Source organism: Haliotis cracherodii, unplaced genomic scaffold, assembly GCF_022045235.1.
Source record: "Haliotis cracherodii isolate W230 unplaced genomic scaffold, xgHalCrac1.p SCAF_11, whole genome shotgun sequence".
Taxonomy (NCBI): Eukaryota; Metazoa; Mollusca; class Gastropoda; order Lepetellida; family Haliotidae; genus Haliotis; species Haliotis cracherodii.
Genome location: NW_027266266.1, coordinates 7,071,602 through 7,094,873, shown reverse-complemented (window position 1 = coordinate 7,094,873; position 23,272 = coordinate 7,071,602). Strand labels below are relative to the sequence as shown.

Genomic DNA, 23,272 nt, shown 5'->3' with positions numbered 1-23,272 from the left:
CGTCTCTCATACCATCCTTCACCTCATGTCTTGACCAGCACCACATCTCTCCCCACCCCTATTTCACCCCACACCGTCTCTCACACCATCCTTCACCTCATGTCTTGACCAGCACCACATCTCTCCCCACCCCTATTTCACCCCACACCGTCTCTCATACCATCCTTCACCTCATGTCTTGACCAGTACCGGAACTCTCTCCCCCAGCCCCATTTCACCCCACCCCGTCTCTCATACCATCCTTCACCTCATGTCTTGACCAGCACCGGAACTCTCTCCCCCAGCCCTATTTCACCCCACCCCGTCTCTCATACCACCCTTCACCTCTTGTTTTGACAAACACCACATCTCTCCCCCAGCCCTATTTCACCTACTTTGTCTCTCACACCACCCTTGACCCGTCATCGTTTGACCCCCATTTCAACTGACCGCGCAATGAATACTGGTCACCAAACACCTGCCGCAGATGCTAGTCACGTGACCTGCCGGCGTCGTTCCTTCTCATGTTGTCATAGTTACGATATGTAGAAGGTTTTCTGAATTTCTCTGTCGTCTGACATCACATATATTGTAAACAAAGCAGTTTATTTCACATACAATTTCTCTAGATGACGTAATCGTTCTCTTCTTCTCTATGACTCTAATCCTGTCACCCATATTCTGGACCCCCTGCACAATCCGGGATAGATTTTGTCTTCAGCAACTCAGGGGCGACTACCGAGATCTGGTGGTATCCCAATTGTGTAGATCGATGCTCATGATGTCAATCAGTGGAATATGTCTGTTCCAATCTCGATTATTTACAGTCCGCCTTCATACAGTAGAATAATGCTGAATGTGGCGTTAACAAACCAACCAACAAACAAACAAACAAACATCTTCTGCACGAATAGGGTGAAATTCCGAAACATAGCAGTATATGAAACGTTACTCTGTCATTTAGCCAGAACACACGCTTTCCCGTATATTGAATCAATCCCTGTTTCTCATAACAATATACAAAATAATACACACATCCGAGATATATGTTCTCTTGCCCAGGTGTATTCCGAATGCATAACAAGCCTCTTTGTAACATTGGTTCACGATGTTATATTTGGTTAGCTTGTTAAACATTATTTACATTTTATTTAACAATAATTGTAGACTGTCCGGTCTAGTTTCTCCTGCGCCATTATAACTATTTAAATAACATAATACGATCTTTGTGTTTCGCGGGTGACTCTATCAAACATCACCGGAACTAACATGATGATTGTGAATGGATATTTGATGATCTTGTACGCCGTTCATCCCGTCGTCTCGCTCCAATGGGCAAACTTAACTCTCAGTTCAACGACCATAGCGGCCTTTGTATGCCATAATTGTATTTGCAAATGTATGTTATTAACATTTTGAGTCTCTGAATCTTGTTGTGGGCACGGGTGGCCCAGTCGTCTAAGGCGCCGCGATTCGCTGTGCAGTGTTGCGTCCCTTGGGCATGCCAGAAACCTATGTTTGTGGGTTCGAATCCTGGTTCGCCCCAATTATGTTTTTAGGTTTGTCAGCACCATACCCGTGCTCTTGGGTTTCACCGAAGTGGTAAGCTTGTAAAATCCGTGTCACTGAGTGAGTGAGTGAGTGAGTTGGGTTTAAAAACATAATTGGGGCGAACCAGGATTCGAACCCACAATCATAGGTTTCTGGCGTGCCCAAGGGACGCAACTCTGCACAGCGAATCGCAGCACCCGTGCGCCCCGCGTGTCTTTGAACCCAAGCGGAGTGAAGCGTTGTCATGATGTCAATCACTGGATAGTCTGGCCAAGACCCCATTATTTACAAATATTGCTGAGACCGTAAAAAATAATAATAAAAAAATGATGTATGTACTCGAAAAGTTTGAGATTTGAGATTAGAAAATGTGTGCTACATGGAGCCGTCAAAACGTTGACAGTAAGTGGAAAATATTTAGCTAGTTCTTTATAATACATTCATTTATTTTGATTAAATAATATGTAAACTGTTAAGTTCATCCGCTGTGAACAATGGCTAATACCAGACAACACTCGGCGGTAACTTATTCGAAAATGGACAATACATTAAAAACAATTAACTGAATTTTTGTCACAACATTTTCAAATTTATTTATCAACCAAGAATTCCATGAAATATGTACCGACAAAACCTCAAACACCCGTCGACAGGAGACCGTCCACATCCAGTGTCTAGACAGGGACACTACGTCCACCCTTGACCCTCAACTACAGGGAGTTCAGACTCTGAGCTGAAACAGAGAACAGAGCCTGCGCTGTGAACAGGTGTCGGGACAGGTGGCTATTAATTCGGTGTTATGTTAATGCATCACTGGTCGTACAGTTCCAAAGACGTGCTGCCCTTGACCTAACAATACAAAAAGTAACCGGATTAGTTTTTTTTAATATCTTTCTCGTCCTCTGGGAAAATTACAAATTGGATACATGAGGAATTTCAATACCCTATAATCCGGATAATGGTTACATTATGTTTGATGTTATCATCGCTCGTGATGTTATCGTATGCTTGGGAAGATCTGGTTTGCGAGTGTGAGTGATGTATTCGAGTTTTGATAAAAACAATTTTGTATTGGAAAAACGCGACTAGAGTACATTAGACACCGATAGAAGATTCTTGCTTTTGCTAAGAAGAGGGTGTGATCCTTGCCTTTTGGCATGAAGCGGTTGCATTAATATAAGTCTAAGTTTCTACACTTTGCAATATGCAATGTCAAGCCTTATGCAGGTAACATCTTTGACATGGGAAGGTTGAAGGTCACAGATGAGGTCACAGATGAGGTCAGTGAGTCGACAAGCATCATTGACCATTCTTCAAATAAGAGCGAAACATGCTTGTGTCACATAAGCCGTACACGACATACGTATACATTTACAATATTGTAATATCCGTCAGCCCATGTGTCGTGCAATATTGAGGCCATAAATCAATCTGTTATATAAGCGTTTAACAAATTGGTTAATTGATTAGAAATCGACCAGCTGATGTAATTTTTCAAGGACGAAGTCATGCGTGTCGTATTAACTGTTTCATTATGTTGCCACTCAATATGACTTTTGACCCCGATGACCAAATGGTGTCGGGAATAGGTCGAGAGAGAGAGAGAGAGAAAGAGAGAGAGAGAGAGGGAGAGAGAGAGAGAGAGAGAGCCAGAAAGAGAGAGAGAGAGGCAGAGAGAGAGAGGCAGAGAGAGAGAGGCAGAGAGAGAGAGAGACCAGAGAGAGAGAGAGAGGCAGAGAGAGAGAGGCAGAGAGAGAGACCCGAGAGAGAGAGACCAGAGAGAGAGAGAGAGGCAGAGAGAGAGGCAGAGAGAGAGAGAGAGAGGCACACAGAGAGAGACCAGAGAGAGAGAGAGAGAGACCAGAGAGAGAGAGAGAGAGAGAGAGACCACAGAGACCAGAGAGAGACATTGCAAATTACGGAGGGTGTATGAGGGAGTGTGGTGGGTGTTAGACGGAGGGTGTGTGGGGGAGTGTGGTGAGTGTTAGACGGAGGGGGTATGGGGGAGTGTGGTGAGTGTTAGACTGAGGATGTATGGGGGAGAGTGTAGGATGTTAGACGGAGGGTGTATGGGGGAGTGTGGTGAGTGTTAGACGGAGGGGGTATGGGGGAGTGTGGTGAGTGTTAGACTGAGGATGTATGGGGGAGAGTGTAGGATGTTAGACGAAGGGTGTATGGGGGAGCGTGGTGAGTGTTAGACGGAGGGGGTATGGGGGAGTGTGGTGGGTGTTAGACGGAGGATGTATGGGGGAGAGTGTAGGATGTTAGACGGAGGATGTATGGGGGAGTGTGGTGAGTGTTAGACGGAGGGGGTATGGGGGAGTGTGGTGGGTGTTAGACTGAGGATGTATGGGGGAGAGTGTAGGATGTTATACGGAGGGTGTATGGGGGAGTGTGGTGAGTGTTAGACGGAGGATGTATGGGGGAGTATGGTGGGTGTTAGACTGAGGGGGTATGGGGGAGTATGGTGGGTGTTAGACGGTGGGTGTAAGGGGGAGAGTGGTGGATGTTAGATGGAGGGTGTATGGGGGAGTGTGGTGGGTGTTAGACGGAGGGGGTATGGGGGAGAGTGGTGGATGTTAGACGGAGGGTGTATGGGGGAGAGTGGTGGATGTTAGACGGAGGATGTATGGGGGAGAGTGGTGGATGTTAGACGGAGGGGGTATGGGGGAGAGTGGTGGATGTTAGACGGAGGGTGTATGGGGGAGAGTGGTGGATGTTAGACGGAGGATGTATGGGGGAGAGTGGTGGATGTTAGACGGAGGGGGTATGGGGGAGAGTGGTGGATGTTAGACGGAGGGTGTATGGGGGAGAGTGGTGGGTGTTAGACGGAGGGGGTATGGGGAAGAGTGGTGGATGTTAGACGGAGGGTGTATGGGGGAGAGTGGTGGATGTTTGATGGAGGGGGTATGGGGGAGTGTGGTGGGTGTGAACGGTGGGTGTATGGGGGAGCGTGGTGGGTGTTAGACGGTGGGTGTATGGGGGAGAGTGGTGGATGTTAGACGGAGGGTGTATGGGGGAGAGTGGTGGGTGTTAGACGGAAGGTGTATGGGGGTGTGGTGTGGATGGCTAGGTGAACGTGTAGGGGATGAATGTTACTGGGGTTTAACTTCTGAGAGTTAGACAGATGTGTCATTGGATTGGGGGTTGGAGGAGGGATGAGGCAGCGGAGGGATGTGGTATGTGGAGAGGGGTTTGAGGGTGCATGAGGGGGGTCAAGGAGGGTTGTGCCGGGGGTAAAGGGGATTTTGTAAGGGGAAGGTTGAGAGAGAACAAAAGCGTAGAGTAAGAGGCCATGGTGAAAGTATTTTAACAGAGGAGTCTGGAGTCTACATGCATCAATCTCTTGTCCCGTTCCGTCGGCTTCTCGCTGGGTGAGCCGTGCTGGACTTCTTTGTATAGCTGTTCATGAAGCATAAACACCTTGCCCACTCAGCAGCCATCAGTCATCTCTCCTCGCATCACTACACTGCAGTTCTAAAGCACACGCTACCATTAACAACAGCTGTGCCAATTTGTCACGAAATGAGGAACACTCTCATCTCTGTGCAAAGATATTTTCTATGTTGTTCTTGTCGTGTAGGTGACCAGTGGAGGACATTTCCAAATTTTGACGCATCAGTGACAAAAAGGATGTCCCATGCAATTCCTTAGTTTGACGTGTGTCATATTTCCCGTACTGTAAAGCACGGGAAAATATGATACAGGTCCAAGTAGGGAATGGGACATAATTTGTGTCACTGATGCGTCAAATTTGGAAATTTCCTCCACTGACATTTTTTTGCCCTTGCATGTGTTTATGACGGTGCAGGATACGCTCACCTTTTCGCGAACTCCTGGTATCATCACTATTTGATAGTGATTCATTAAGAAATGCTCGTCCTATTCGAGATTTCTTTTAGTAAGAAAAGATTTTATAAGAGATTTCTAATGATCACGGAAGGGTTTTGTGGCTTCATATATCTGAACAATGAATACTATAACGTCAGAACACGAGAGGTCAGAGTAGGGTAATTAAAAATATTTTGACTCGAGGATGTAGGTTTTCATGATGACGAATAAACATTTAGTTATCAGAATTATGCATAATCCGTGAAGAAATTTGCGCTTCGTAGTGTTGTTATTTTATGTTTGTGAGTGAGTGACGGCGGTTTAACGCCGCTTTGAACACGGCGTAATGTGGGAGGTATGGTGCTGACAAACCTAGAAAGAAATGGGATTCGAACCCACAGTCATAGGTCTTAGACCTCTGGGCTACCCGTGCACCCGTTTTTATATTGTACACATTATACCACATAAGAAAGTTATTGTGTCGTAATACACTTACGCCTAGTATAGCATATTGAACTTCCAAATTTAAAAATCTTTACTGAACATGCTTCAAAATGACTGTGACTTGATGTGACTATATTATTATTAGTTCTATATTCTATAGTTCGTTGGACCGCCTCCTTGGTGTATTGGATAGAGCGTCAGTGCGGAGAGCGGAAGGTCTGGGGTTCGATCCCCGGGCCGCGTCATAACAAAAGACATTAAAAGATGGTACTTGTTGTTACCCTGACTGGAACTAACCATAAATAGGCTAAAACACGGACTGGTCGGCTCGGAGTCAGTATACTGTGTCTGAGTGGGGTATTCATGTTACACTGCGGCATGGTATCTCAGTGTGCTGGCACTATTAAATCGAAATTGGTCGGACTAGTACAAGCAGTCACGCACACGCACACACACGTGCATGCACGTCGCTATGTAAGTGCAGTAATCTGGAACGGGACGTTAAACCCAATTTCACTTCCCCTCGCCACCAATAAAAGTGGGTTACGTTACCTTGATTATGTTCATTCTAGTCATGAAGCGTGGAGACAACATGAACCTTCATAATTCTATATGACATGAAACCCCCTTTCATTGTGTTGACACTTCATTTTGTCTTCTGAAATCTAGTCTCGTTCTGGTTACCTAGCCTCGCTCTGGTTCAGGGACCACATGCAATACTCTGCCACAGTCTATGAGCACCTTCCGGAGTGATGCAGACAAGCGAAGGGGGTTTGATTCAACAAGTTTGATTAATGTGACTACAAGATATTTGGTGGACATGCAAGAGAACATTAGCTGAATGAACCTAAAACGTATATTTTTTACATTATCAGGCATGTTCAGTGGTATAGCCTACCTTGTGGCTCAATTCGAACAATACGGTAAAACTCCTAAATCCCGACGACACCGTTCCTTGTCACTCTTCCGGATTGACACATTACCGGATAAATTTAAAAAAAATAATACTCGTCATTCGGACATTCCAGATTTATCCATCATTGGCACCTAGCAATATCATTTTATTTACTAATATTACGACGTAAGCGATGTCCATGCCAAACCGGAAGTTCACCAAACAAAGGTTGCACGTTGTGCTATGATACAAATCTTAGTGAGTATGGTTTTACACCGCTTTTAGCTATACTCTAGCAATATCACGGCGGGGGACACCAGAAATGGGCTTCACACATTGTACCCATGTCGGGAATCGAACCCGGGTCTTCGGCGTGAAGAGTGAACGCTTTAATCACTAGGCTACCCGAACGCCCCGATACAAATCTTAAAAATCCTGACGCAAAATTCGCAGTTATGAATTAGAAATGCCGTTTTCACGCTGACAATCGCCTTATTGAATGTAAAGATACAAATATCGAACTTATTATCGAGTGTTGTATACAAATACTATAACAATTATGGTCCGGAACCTCTTTTGTGCATGATATGTTCGATTTAGTTAAAAAAAGCAGAAAAATGCTTGCTGTAAAAGGGGACTATGCTTGTCGTAAGAGGCGACTAACGGGATCGGGTGGTCAGGCTCGCTGATTTGGTTGATGTATGTCATCGTATCCCAGTGGCGTGGATCGATGCTCATTATAAGAATCACCGGATTGTCTGGTCCAGTCTAGATTATTTACAGACCGCCGGAATATTGCTGAGCGCGGGGTTAAACAACAAACAAACAAACAAACAAACAAACAAACAAACAAAAACCAGGTGTCAACGAAAAGGGTAAGCGTACCTTGCCCTATCGGTAGCACCGGTCACTCAAAATTTGCAATTTGCAAAGTACATCGTGTCTGCAATTTAAATTCAGGTACCACTACAGGGGGTATATTTACTGTTACACTTGGCATATTTACTGTTACACTTGGCATATTTACTGTTACACTTGGTATATTTACTGTTACACTAGGTATATTTACTGTTACACTAGGTATATTTACTGTTACACTTGGCATATTTACTGTTACACTTGGTATATTTACTGTTACACTTGGCATATTTACTGTTACACTTGTCATATTTACTGTTACACTTGGCATATTTACTGTTACACTAGGTATATTTACTGTTACACTAGGCATATTTACTGTTACACTAGGTATATTTACTGTTACATTAGGCATATTTACTGTTACACTTGGTATATTTACTGTTACACTTGGTATATTTACTGTTACACTAGGCATATTTACTGTTACACTAGGTATATTTACTGTTACACTAGGCATATTTACTGTTACACTAGGTATATTTACTGTTACACTTGTCATATTTACTGTTACACTTGGCATATTTACTGTTACACTTGGTATATTTACTGTTACACTTGGCATATTTACTGTTACACTTGTCATATTTACTGTTACACTTGGCATATTTACTGTTACACTAGGTATATTTACTGTTACACTAGGCATATTTACTGTTCCACTAGGTATATTTACTGTTACATTAGGCATATTTACTGTTACACTTGGTATATTTACTGTTACACTTGGTATATTTACTGTTACACTAGGCATATTTACTGTTACACTAGGTATATTTACTGTTACACTAGGCATATTTACTGTTACACTAGGTATATTTACTGTTACATTAGGCATATTTACTGTTACACTAGGCATATTTACTGTTACACAAGGTATATTTACTGTTACACTTGGTATATTTACTGGTACACTGGGCATATTTACTGTTACACTAGGTATATTTACTGTTACACTAGGCATATTTACTGGTACACAATGTATATTCACTGTTACACTAGGCATATTTACTGTTACACAAGGTATATTTACTGTTACACTAGGCATATTTACTGGTATACAAGGTATATTTACTGTTACATTTGGTATATTTACTGACACTTGGTATATTTACTGTTACACTTGGTATATTTACTGTTACACTAGGCATATTTACTGTTACACTAGGTATATTAACTGTTACATTAGGCATATTTACTGTTACACTAGGCATATTTACTGTTACACTTGGCATATTTACTGTTACACAAGGTATATTTACTGTTACACTTGGTATATTTACTGGTACACTGGGCATATTTACTGTTACACTAGGTATATTTACTGTTACACTAGGCATATTTACTGGTACACAATGTATATTCACTGTTACACTAGGCATATTTACTGGTACACAAGGTATATTTACTGTTACACTAGGCATATTTACTGGTATACAAGGTATATTTACTGGTACACAAGGTATATTTACTGTTACACTAGGCATATTTACTGGTACACAAGGTATATTTACTGCTACACAAGGTATATTTACTGGTACACAAGGTATATCTACTGTTATCCTAGGTATATTTACTGTTACACTAGGTATATTTGCTGTTACAGTAGTTACATATTTGAATGGAAAATACATTTTTCACTAAAAAACAGTGAGTGAGTGAGTTAATATTTAGCGTCGTATCGACAATATCTCAAAACAATTACCATTATATTCTCTCCATGTGGCTTAGAATGTTTCCGAGACGTTTTTAGACATGAAACATAAAAAAAACGCAGTTGCTATAAATGTAAGGTTTTCTGATATATGATGTACCCCAAAGAACAAAGAAACCCTCCGAGAATATAAAGACAGCTTTACACCTTTCAGGAACAAATACCTTGTGTTAAGCAGGATATTATAGCGTCCTATAAAAGCCGAGGGTTAAGAATATGTGCGGGGAGCCACAGTGTACGCCCCCGTACATTCTTGTGGTTCCAACCTCCCCGGGATTGTTCACAAACCTTGCGCAATGCGACACACCCGTCCCGTCTCAATTCACCCGAAACACCCGGGTATGTAGCCAGCGACATGTTACAGTTCTCACAATACGTCAGCTACTTTATTTTAACGAAAATTTTAATGTCGAAATTATACCCGACCATTTGAAAATTAAACTTTATGTGCTGGTACAACATTCCAATATAGGTTTAGGGTTTGGAGTGAGTGAGTATAGTTTTACGCCGCTTTTAGCCATATCCTAGCAAAATCACGGCAGGTGACGTCAGAAATTGGCTTCACATATTGTACCCACGAAGGGAATCTAACTCGGGTCTTCTGGGTGACGAGTGAAACTTTAACCACTAAGCTACCCCACAGACCCGTTTGGGTTTAGATTAAATGACACGATGAATGAGTGAGAAGTTTGAGTTCTATGCCCCGTTTAGCAATATCCGGGTCATACTGCGGCATTGAACACCATTATTTCTTCGAACCCCGGCATTCAGCGTGATGAGGGACGGTGGGGTAGCCTTGTGGTTAAAGCGTTTGCCCGTTACGCCGAAGGCTCGGGTTTGATTTCCCACAGGGTTAAAATATTTGAAGCCCATGGCATCCCGTTGTGGTATTTCTGTGACATTGCTAAAGCGTCTTAAAACAATACTCACTCACTTTGTATCGTGATGCGCTACGCTTGTAAATACGAGGCTACCCACCCCCTAACTCGCACAACCCATACTCCCAACCACGCCCATATACTTTCAGTGGCTTTGGGGGTAGGGTAGTTAGTTAGGTCAACTTGTAAGACAGCAGTCGGGTTTCGTATCCTAATTTGTATATCCATTCTTGGCCAAACCGTCAGGATAAAGTTGCAAATTTATCGAAAGCACTATTCCCTCCCTGATTCAGGGCGCAGGAGTAGCCAAGTGGTCAAAGTGTTCGCCCGTCACGACGAAAGCACGGGTTCGATTCCCCACATGGGTTATATGTGTGAAGCCCATTTCCGGTGTCCCCCGCTGTGATATTGCTGGAATATTGCTAAAGGCGGCGTAAAACCATACTCACTCAATATCTGATTCATAGCCAGTTCAGACCCGTGAAGGTCCGGGGTAGAATAGATCTTCAGCAACCCATGCTTGCTGTAAAAGGCGACTATGCTTGTGGTAAAAGGCGACTAACGGGATCGGGTGGTCAGGCTCGCTGACTTGGTTGATACATGCCATCGATCCCAATTGCGTGGATCGATGTTCATGATGTCAATTACTGGATTGTCTGGTCCAGACTCGATTATTTACAGACCGCCGTCATATAGCTGGAATATTGCTGAGTGCGGCGTTAAACAATAAGCAAACAAACAAATCATAGCCAGTTCAGGTGTTGATTGTCATACGTGTATTACTACCCTCGCTAAACTTCGGCATCTCTTTGAATTCCAGGACAAGTGTACCCGTCATACACCCGGAATGTCTTTATGAAGGTGATTGCCCTTACATATGTTTCGTATTGAAAGTATATGCTTAGCTCTTGTTGTACATATAGTCGTCGGATGCCGGTCGGTGTTTAAACAAACTGCACGTTGTATGGGTATATTGTGAAGGACGAGAAGATGGAGGACGAGGACAGAGGGTAGAAAAAGGCAGCGGCTGTGTCGTCTGCTGTATGTGGGTGCCCGCTAGACTGACACCCGCACTGGTGGGCGGTAAGAGTACTAACCTGTTAGTAGATACAGACAGACAGGCAGACAGACAGACAGACAGACAGACATAGTTTATTAAAGTGTCACATGGCATGAAACAATGACAATACATCATATTCAATTTATCATAGCATCCAGCCTAGCTAGGCTAATGAGACACTATTTTAAAACAGATATACACTAGTAAGATCATACCTAATAGAAACATAAAATAGATTAAAATGTATTAAAATATACAGATATCAATCGACTAAGACATATATTATGTAAAACGCTGTCTCCTGTTAAACATTTCATTAATAGTTGATACTAAAAGTTTGATTAACGAGGCGTCAGAGCTTGACATGACGTCAGTTAACACAGTAAAAGTCTTATCAGTTAACATAATAAAAGTCTTATCAGATGATTTAAAATCTAAAAGATTAACAAGTTCAAACCTAAGATCATCATAAAAGCTACAATAGAAAAGAAAATGAAGTTCAGATTCTAGATACAGCAGCACCTCATTGTGTCCAACTCGGATGTGTCGAATTCTCGATCTCGAACTCAGGCTGAAAAAAATTCAGGGTAAAAAATAAATAAATCTGGTTCTGTAGCCGTAATCTAATTTCGAGAATTCATTTTGAAAGATGTACATAGAAATATTACAAACATATGGTCAACAATTGTATTTGGGGTCACTTACTGACTCGCATTTAGATTTTTATTTGAAGTTCTAAAAATCTGCCTTTTCACATTTTGAAAGCCATGTCAGAAGGCCACCAAGGAGGGGTAAAGTTAAGCGGTAGGCCAATTCATCATGTGTGGTCATGTTTATAAAGTTTTCAGCAACTTTAAAATTTGACATTTCCAGTAGGTAAAGTGGGCCCTTACTCGCCCCTCCTTTATATCTTGAAATGACAAGTATGTCGTGTTTTTTAAGAATTTGACTGCGAGATTCCAGTGCAAGCGTATATTCCGTAATCTGCCCCCCCTCCCCCCCTCACACAATACACACTTACAGAAGGGAATGACTAGACACAATGACACAATGAGAGGAAACGGATACCTCACCCAACATGTTGAGGAAATGTCAGACAAACACATCACAGGTGCATCTGAAGCTTGCGTGGGATAGTCCAGTAAAAGTGGGCGCATCAAGTTTGCATAGTGTCACTTTAGATCACTTCTTGAACACATACAGATTATGAATACATGACACTTTTTAATGGATAACAACTTCTTTTGTTCTTTGTAACGACGTTTCAGAGCCTCTTCTTGTCCCTTCATGAGATGCATTCATGTTCTTCCTCGTTATCCAGGAGTTGTCCTTAACAAGTGTCAGGTAACGTTCCTCCAGCATCTAAATGTCTGTCAAAGACTTCACACACAGATAACATGCACAGGCCATCAACACAGTTTACATGCACATGTAATACATACAGGTTACATGCACAGGTAATACATACATGTTACATGCACAGGTAATACATACAGATTACATGCACAGGTAATACATACAGATTACATGCACAGGTAATACATACAGATTACATGCACAGGTAATACATACAGATTACATGCACAGGTAATACATACAGGTTACATGCACAGGTAATACATACAGATTACATGCACAGGTAATACATACAGATTACATGCACAGGTAATACATACAGGTTACATGCGCGGGTAATACATACAGATTACATGCACAGGTAATACATACAGGTTACATGCACAGGTAATACATACAGGTTACATGCACAGGTAATACATACAGGTTACATGCACAGGTAATACATACAGATTACATGCACGGGTAATACATACAGATTACATGCACAGGTAATACATACAGATTACATGCACAGGTAATACATACAGGTTACATGCACAGGTAATACATACAGGTTACATGCACAGGTAATACATACAGGTTACATGCACAGGTAATACATACAGATTACATGCACAGGTAATACATTCAGGTTACATGCACAGGTAATACATACAGGTTACATGCACAGGTAATACACACAGGTTACATGCACAGGCCATCAACACAGATTACATGCACAGGTAATACATTCAGGGTACATGCACAGGTAATACATTCAGGTTACATGCACAGGTAATCAACACAGATTACATGCACAGGTAATCCATACAGGTTACATGCACATGTAATACACACAGGTTACATGCACAGGTAACACACAGAGGCTACATGCACAGGTAATACATACAGGTTACATGCAAAGGGAAACAACTACAGGCTATATGCACAGGAAATCAACACATGTTACATGCACAGGTAATACTTACAGGTTACATGCAGAGGTAACACACACACATACCCAGTTTACATTCTCTGGTTACAAACACACGTTACATACACAGGTAAAGCACACATATTGCATGGTCAGGTAACAAACACATGTGACATGCACAGGTAACACACACAGGTTTCATGCTCGGGTAACAAACACAGGTTACATGCACAGGTAACACACATAGGCTACATGCACAGGTAACATACATAGGCTACATGCACAGTTAACACACAGAGGCTACATGCACAGTTAACACACAGAGGCTACATGCACAGGTAACACACAGAGGCTACATGCACAGATAACACACAGAGGCTACATGAACAGGTAACACACAGAGGCTACATGCACAGGTAACATACATAGGCTACATGCACAGTTAACACACAGAGGCTACATGCACAGATAACACACAGAGGCTACATGAACAGGTAACACACAGAGGCTACATGCACAGTTAACACACATAGGCTACATGCACAGTTAACACACAGAGGCTACATGCACAGTTAACACACAGAGACTACATGCACAGGTAGTACACAGAGACTACATGCACAGGTAGTACACAGCGGCTACATGCACAGGTAGTACACAGAGACTACATGCACAGTTAACACACATAGACTACATGCACAGGTAACACACAGAGGCTACATGCACAGTTAACACACAGAGACTACATGCACAGTTAACACACATAGACTACATGCACAGATAACACACAGAGACTACATGCACAGTTAACACACAGAGACTACATGCACAGATAACACACAGAGGCTACATGCACAGTTAACACACAGAGACTACATGCACAGGTAACACACAGAGACTTCATGCACAGTTAACACACAGAGGCTACATGCACAGTTAACACACATAGGCTACATGCACAGGTAATGCACAGAGGTTACAAGCACAGGTAACATACCCAGGTTATAGGTAGCACGTGCAGGAAGAATTAATAACATATTCACAGGTAAAGATGGATCGACAACTTCATCTGGCAGGATAGTGAGTGAGTGAGTATGGTTTTACGCCGCTTATAGCAATATTACAGCAATATCACGGCGGGGGACACGAGAAATGGGCTTCACACATTGTAATCATGTCGGGAATCGAACTCGGGTCTTCGGCGTGACGAACTAACGCTTTAACCACTAGGCTACCCGACCGCACCCCGGGCAGGATAGATGAATGAAACAAACAGTTAAGACTCACATGCAAAGATAGGTATCACAGAGGTTAAGGGGTTAGAGAGGTTAAATGGGTTGAAGGGTTTCCTCGTCATGTGACCCGTTTCGATGCAATGGCTACATGGTGTTAAGTACAATGTTATTGTTTTCAGTCGTGATAGAGCTGTAATAAGCAGCGTTAAACCAGACTCACTCACTCACTCACTCACTCACTCTACACAACAAGCAGGTTAGATCATGTTAAGTCGGTGCAAACTTGACAGTTCGACTCAGACACTTCAGTGTACACACTACGAACTACACCACAATAGCGGGTTTGACGAAACATCAGGACTTTGTTTACTGAATCAAAATAGTTAGGCGACTGGTAGTGCAGGTTTTGCTATGACGGGTTGTGTGCTCTTATGTATAACTCTTAGTCAATTTCTTCCTCATCCATAAACCTCACTGCCATTCATCAAAGTTAAAAATATAGTTTGTGGATTTCCAGCTCAATTATTTTGTCACGAGGGCACGTCCTTAAACAGAAAAAAACTCCTCGTCTGAACAGGTTCTCCGAGCAGTCTGGCCTTGTATTTCAGCGCATAGACACTGAACAATAACGTGTCGGCGAGTGAAAGAGAGAGCGTATTGAAAATGGCCGCTTCTACAAGCAGCGAGCTGTGACGAGGTGAACGTTTCTCTGCCGTGTTCATTGAAGAGCTCTTCGCGCTGGCAGACGCAGTTGGACACTGGGAAACTCGCGTGGAGGTTACACGGCTGTATCTTCTGTGACTGTTCCCGACATCGGCGCCAGTGCCACCCTAGAACTTGATCTACCCGTGCCTTGATCAGCTACCATATTCTTGTCGTACAGGTAAGGAGAAGTGTAGTCTTGCCAGGTGTTGTGTTCAGTGTCCGTGACATTGGGATTATGTTGGCGGCGTACAGCAGTTATGGCTGTGTTATGAACGTGGTCGGTCTCAGCAAAACCGGGGCTTGGTTGAGATTTCTTATGACTTACATGTTTCCGCGGGGTGTGATTCTGTGAATGACGTGATTCTGTGTTATACTGAACCCTCTTTTACTATCATTACAGTAAAGGGACATGACATCAGCTATTTTTTAAATAATAATAATAATAACAACAACAACAACAACGACGACGACAACAACAACGATGATGATAATGATAATGATAATGATAAGTTGTCCGACTCCCCATTGTTCTCGGTGCCTTAGGTTTGGTACCTCCCAATCTGTTGACTGACATCGGGAGAGTACCCGGGTTTGCTACCAGGAATACAGCTATTCTGACAATCTGGGTAATGCAGAAAGGCTGCAGTGTTTGGGAGTCCTCACATTCTCCGAAAAGTTCTCGCTTCGTTTGACTAGGAAGCGCTTCCTGGGAGAAGTCCCATTCGCTGTCTGGGCTGCGTGTAGAGGGGGCAAGGGCCCTGAGCTGATGATGAGCCTAACCAGCCTCACTGTGTCAGGATCACCCAAACCCTCTTTGCTGCATGTTTTATTTTAATTTGTAAATACTACTTCTACTACTACTACGACTACTATTACTACTACTACTACTACTACTACTACTACTACTACTACTTCTACTACTTCTACTGCTACTTCTACTACTACTACTTCTACTACTACTACTACTACTACTACCACTACTTCTACTACTACTACTGCTACTACTACTACTTCTACTTCTACTTCTACTACTACTACTACTACTACTACTGCTACTACTACTACTACTGCTACTACTACTACTACTACTGCTACTACTACTACTGCTACTACTACTACTACTTCTACTACCACTAATTGCAATATACAATATGCAATGTCACGCACTATGCCGGTAGCACCTTTAACTTTCGAAGGTTAAAGGTTACAAATAAGGTCACAGATGAGGTCAGGGAATCGACAAGCATCATATACCATTCTTTTTAATAAATGCTTAACATGCCTGTGTCACATAAGCCTTACACGACACACGTATACATTTGCATACGTAAGGGATTGATGCACATACAAGAACGTATATCCGGAATACAATACTATAATATCCGTCAGCCCATGTGTCGTGCAATATTGAAGCCATAAATCAATATGTTATGTCTGCTTTAAATAAAATTGATTAGAAATCGACCAGCTGGTGTAGTGATTTCATGGACGAAGCCATGCGCGTCTTATTAACTGTTTTCGTTACGCTGTCAGTCAATATGACATTTGACCCCGGTGACCTGAGGGTGTCGGGAATAGGTCAGACAAGTTTTGTCAAAATAGGCTTCGGAGTGAATGAAACTATGGAAGCTTAAAAAATATGGCTGAACGAGAGAGAGAGAGAGAGAGAGAGAGAGAGAGAGAGAGAGAGAGAGAGAGAGAGAGAGAAAGTGTGTGAGAGAGTGTGAGAGAGAATGAGAGATAAAGAGAGAGAGAAGAAGAGAGGGAAAGAGAGTGAAAGAAAGAGAGAGTGAGAGAAAGTGAATGAGAGAGGGGAGAAATAGAGGGAGAAAATGAGAGAAAAAGAGAGAGAAAGAAAGAGAGAAAGAGGAAGAGAGAAAGAAAGAGAGAGTGAGAGAGAGAGGAAGAGAGAGAGAGAAAGAGAGAGTGAGAGAGAGAGGGGAAGAGAGAGAGAAAGAAAGAGAGAGACACACACAGAGAGAGGATTACACGCTTATTTTCACGCAGAAAACAACAAATACCCAGGTCATTTGAGAGAGAGAGAGAGAGAGAGTAAAGTTACCTGACAATCCCTTATTTACCGTATGCACGACTGACCAAAAGATCAGGGTTCTTGGTATTAAAAGTGTTTTGATTTAAAAACATGTGATAATAAAATGCATGTGTCCCCGATAGAACAGTTCATAGTTCCCAGAGGGTTCAGCAACGAGAAGGAGGTTTCCGTGTCGTCTCAGACTGAATGTTTATACATTGACAACTGTAAGGTTGAGCTTGTAATAGCAGTGTTTATGCTTCGTGTGGACTGAACCGTTACCTATGTGTTCAGTGAAGCGAAACAGTCACCCAGGTCGTGAGATTCCCATAGGCTGCCTTGTGTGAACAAATGTATCATATTATAGCAATAGATGTGTCATAAGATCAATGCTTAATCTGTTTCTAATCTGTCAGTATAGAACGTATACACAACCATTGCTGGTTATGTATGTTCAAGTCGACGACCCTCATGTCGACATTGGGTGTTCAACGTCCCCTCAACACAGGATGAACAGGCAATAAATTCTTTTTGCCTGGGTTATATGAAACACATTGGAATATACTTCATATTTTGCTCGTATATTGGCATATAAGTCACAGTGGCACATGTACTTCACACCAAGACATATACAAGTGTGCAGCGTATAGTTGCATATGCTTGTCACAAGTAGTTTTCACAGTGGCATATATTTGACGTATGTTTATTTCACATAGTGGCATATATTTGACGTATGTTTATTTCACATAGTGGCATATATTTGACGTATGCATATTCCACATAGGGGCATATATTTGACGTATGTTTATTTCACATAGTGGCATATATTTGACGTATGTTTATTTCACATAGTGGCATATCTTGGACGTATGCATATTCCACATAGGGGCATATATTTGACGTATGTTTATTTCACATAGTGGCATAGTCGTCCTCTATTGGCGACAGTGCACAGTATGAGTGTGAAACAATATAAGTGGTATTTTGCCCTTAACGCTGAATGTAATCTGGTTTGGCGTTTAACCAAAACTGGCTGTTCTCCTCCATCGACGTTTCATATTTGCATAGACGTTTCAGTCAAGTTATTGTTTTTATCCCTTCTTTATCAAACGAAAATATAATTTTTATATTTATTCCCTTTTCTGTCCTTTGATGTTGAAAGAAATGTTTGATATTGATTGCAATGAACTAGAGAAGGGGGGTCAACTATGACTGTAAACTATAACTGACCAAAATTTTCCTTAATGATAAAAAAATATATTTGCTAAAAGTAGAGTCCATTGTATGATTCTGACTGTTTCATGAGCATGTGTTTATGAAGCACTGTCAAATAATGATACCAGGTGTTCGCGAAAAGGTGAGTGTATCCTGCCCCACCGTTGGCAGCTGTCACAAACACATGCAAAGGCAAGTCAAATGTTCACCTGAAAAACAAGCACGAAAACATATGGTACAAGTCAAAATAGGGAATTATATCAAGCACCATTTGGCCACTGATGCATTACATTAGGATATGTTATTTGGTTTGGTTGACTGCCTGTGTTCGATATCCTGGTGGGCTGATGTGTTTTTATATCTGGATATATATGAATGATGACCTTAAAACTGTCAGCTGGACCCAAGATGGACATAGTTATGGCCGTCAAAATGATAAACACATGTCCAAAGATGACCGTTGTTTTCGCCATGACCCCAGACCTGCTGTGACCCTGATCCAGCCATTTACACCGCCGCCCTATCAGTAGCGATGCAGCCATACAGGACTGTGTTCTGATGTAGATGTAAGCTGTAGTGGTGGATCATGGTTTTGTAAACAACGTAACGAGGCCAACAACGACTACAACAGCCCCCCACATAATTACGTTAATACAGGTGTACAAACCTTTACATATTTACGTTAAATACAAACCTTGACATGTTTAGGTTAAATACAAACCTTGACATGTTTAGGTTAAATACAAACCTTGACATGTTTAGGTTAAATACAAACCTTGACATGTTTAGGTTTATTATACATCTATATATAGAATACTAAACGAGCTCCCGTGTAATACCAATTTTATGAAACGAGTGAATAGTTCTGGTATCTGACGAGCGAAAGCGAGTCAGATACCACAACTATTCACGAGTTTCATAAAATTGTTTTTACACGAGAGCGAGTTTAGTATTTTATTTATTACTTGTCATTTATAATGTTTTTAGAATTATACTGTTGAGAGTAAATAGGCTGACACCTACACGATCCATGGCATAATCCAATTGAGTTTAACAGAATAATACTTCAAACACGTCAAAAGTTGAAACGTATGAATTTAATATCATACAATGGTCCACCTTTAGAATTCAGGCGTTCGTCCCACAAAATTATCGTAGTGCTAAGGCTATCACAACTCACATAATTTAACTTAGACTAAAGACTCTCGTTGCGCTAGAGTATGATCGCCTTGTGGAACGGGGCCTTGCAGCTCAAAGTTTACATTGACGTCACAATAACCGATGACGTAATTTCTGGAATTTTGTTGCAAGATCCATCGGCGAGTCAAAGCAATGTGACGTCAGCCTAGCAACAAGGTTGCTGAGGTCATCGAGTGTGCATAAGCTCCTCCCAGTGATCTATCATCTCCACACACAATGTCGTTGAATACGCCAAGGGATGTTGAGAGCTTTCAATATCTGTTCGTGAAACGTGTTCGGAGAGTACATAAGCACGCGTTTTGGTATTACACAATGTGTAATAAAGCTGTATGTTTATTAAACGGGTGATCTCTTCACGGGCAAGTAATAAACATATTTACGTTATTGCACCTTTACATATTGAGGTTTATTATGCACCTTTACATATTTACGTTATTACATACCTTTACATATTTAGGTTTATTATACACCTTTACATATTTACGTTATTTTATACCTTTACTTATTTACGTTATTAATACCTTTACATATTTAGGTTCATTATACACCTTTACATATTTAGGTTTATTATTCACCTTTACATGTCTACATTATTGCACACCTTTACATATTTACGCTATTACATACCTTTACATATTTAGGTTTATTATATACCTTTACATATTTACGTTATTACATACCTTTACATATTTAGGTTTATTATACACCTTTACATATTTAGGTTAATATACACCTTTACATGTCTACGTTATTGCACACCTTTACATATTTACGTTATTTTATACCTTTACTTATTTACGTTATTAATACCTTTACATATTTAGGTTCATTATACACCTTTACATATTTAGGTTTATTATTCACCTTTACATGTCTACATTATTGCACACCTTTACATATTTACGCTATTACATACCTTTACATATTTAGGTTTATTATATACCTTTACATATTTACGTTATTACATACCTTTACATATTTAGGTTTATTATACACCTTTACATGTCGACGTTATTACATACCTTTACATATTTAGGTTTATTATGCACGTTTACACATTTAGGTTTAGTATACACCTTTACATATTTACGTTTCATACAAACCTTGACATGTTTAGGTTAATTACATACTTTACCTATTTACTTTTATTACATCCCTTTACATGTTTACGTTTGCCAAAGCGAGAACCTGCATGTGAGACACCAGGTGTTCTCATGAAACACGCATTTATGTCGCAATATCTAGTGTCACTGTCATTTAAAATATTTGAAGTGTTGTGAACAATCATACAATGTCCGTGTCAAGCAGCTTTACAATGAACATGAAACTCCACCAGCGGGCAACCATCTTCGCCCCTTGAGCCTTGCAGATGCCACTGGAAGTTTCCACCCGGACAGCGGAAGGTCGGTGGTTCGATAACTGGCCGCGTCATATCAGAGACGTTAGGAAATGGAACTTGTTGTTACCCTGCCTGGCGCTCGGCATAAAGGGGAAAACAAGGACTGGATGCCTCGGAGTGAGTAAACTGTGTCTCAGTCGTAATCCCCGTTAAACTGCAAAATGGTATCTCAGTGGGCAAGCGCTATAAAACCGACACACTAGTACAAGCAGCCACACACACATGCATGCACGTTGCCATAAAAGTGAAATATTCTTGAATGCCTCGTTAAACCTCTTTTCACTTCACCCCAATTCTCTCCTACCTCTCCAGACTTGCAATGTGAACAGCATTATATGATATACCGCCATACGTGTCTTTAATACTTTGATGTTTAATGGATACTGTCAGGCAATATTGCTTCTGGGTGGAACAGCTCTTTCGGTCGGAATTCTTACATAATTGCGTGTCGTGTTCGTTACCTGAACCGTGTTTGATCTTTGGCTATAAAGGCTCCTAAGGTATTTTGTCGTTGTGACGATAACCCTGGCAAAGCATGTAAAATGTTTCCAAGTGATTAAAGAGCTTGGCCTAAATTCCATTGACATATTTATGAGGAAAATGACAAATAAGGAGACCTTATATTTCTGCTGTTGATTTATTCTATTTTTATCACTCAATCAAAGGAAACAAGTATAAACAATACATTTTTCATTACGCTTGGGTTTGGGAAAATGTTACTTAAAAAAATTATCAGTACACAGATAGCTGTCAGATTTGTTTGAACAGTGCCCCTCGGCGGGTTGATCTTTTTTTCGGATTTACTTGAAGTGCATCATAATATTGCACATCGATTGGCTAATTGCTTTTCCAAGTTCACTGTTTGAGGTTAGACAAGACACAGGTGACAGTGAAATAGCTTCCACGTCTTGAGTCAACATTGCAATATGATATGTGTGCACAGCCTGAAACTGACAACCTCGCCATGGCAATACCCCGCCTGACCACACCCACCTGGGGTATTGTGTGGCTGATGTGGGGCAGATAAGGGTACTTAATAACATACCACGCTGTGGAGAGTGAGCATGCTGTCAGCACAGGCTCTCACATGGCTCTCACATGGCTCTCACTGGCACTCACTGGCTCTCACTGGCTGGGCTCTTACAATGGATGTGTTTTTAGCATTGCCTATTTTTTTCCCTTTCAAAACAAGACCATCGCTTGTTGTGCATATATTCATATAGCCCTCAACAAAGACATGTGTGTACACTCTTGTCAAGCATATGTATATACCCCCTTGCCACGTGCATGCATATATCCTTTGAAGAAATATGTATGTGACATCCCTGATCAGTTCTAAGGGGCACAGTGTCCTAGGTAGTTCTGACATGCCTGATCAGTTCCAAGGGGGACTGTGTCCTTGGTAGTTCTGACATCCCTGATCAGTTCCAAGGGGCACAGTGACCTAGGTAGTTCTGACATCCCTGATCAGTTCCAAAGAACACAGTGACCTAGGTAGTTCTGACATCCCTGATCAGTTCCACGGGGGACTGTGTCCTTGGTAGTTCTGACATCCCTGATCAGTTCCGAGTCTCACTGTGTCCTTGGTAGTTCTGACATCCCTGGAACTTTTTCCAAGTGGCACAGTGTCCTCGGTAGTTCTGACATCCCTGATCAGTTCCAAGGGGGACTGTGTCCTTGGTAGTTCTGACATCCCTGATCAGTTCCAAGTGGCACTGTGTCCTCGGTAGTTCTGACATCCCTGATCAGTTCCAAGGGGCACTGTGACCAAGAAAGTTCTGACATCCCTGATCAGTTCCAAGGGGCACTGTGTCCTAGGTAGTTCTGACATCCCTGATCAGTTCCAAGGGGCACAGTGTCCTAGGTAGTTCTGACATCCCTGATCAGTTCCAAGGGGGACTGTGTCCTAGGTAGTTCTGACATCCCCGATGAGTTCCAAGGGGG

At 41.8% G+C, this 23,272-nt stretch overlaps 2 protein-coding genes across 3 annotated transcripts in view; one reads left to right on the top strand and one right to left on the bottom strand.

Moving 5' to 3' along the window:
• LOC139456060 (uncharacterized) overlaps nucleotides 1-23,272 on the bottom strand; it is a 56,062-nt gene that overhangs the window by 10,892 nt on the left and 21,898 nt on the right. The gene's annotated exons all lie outside the window — the stretch shown is intronic.
• The window catches only part of LOC139455331 (uncharacterized), a 52,808-nt gene continuing 40,572 nt past the window's right edge, over nucleotides 11,037-23,272 (top strand). Inside the window, exon 1 of one of the 2 annotated variants that reach the window (XM_071236884.1) lies at nucleotides 11,037-11,071. The gene's annotated coding sequence lies outside the window, so the exon portion shown is untranslated. Of the gene's footprint in view, nucleotides 11,072-15,435; nucleotides 15,661-23,272 lie in introns of those variants that run through there. The other variant, XM_071236881.1, reaches the window with a different exon arrangement.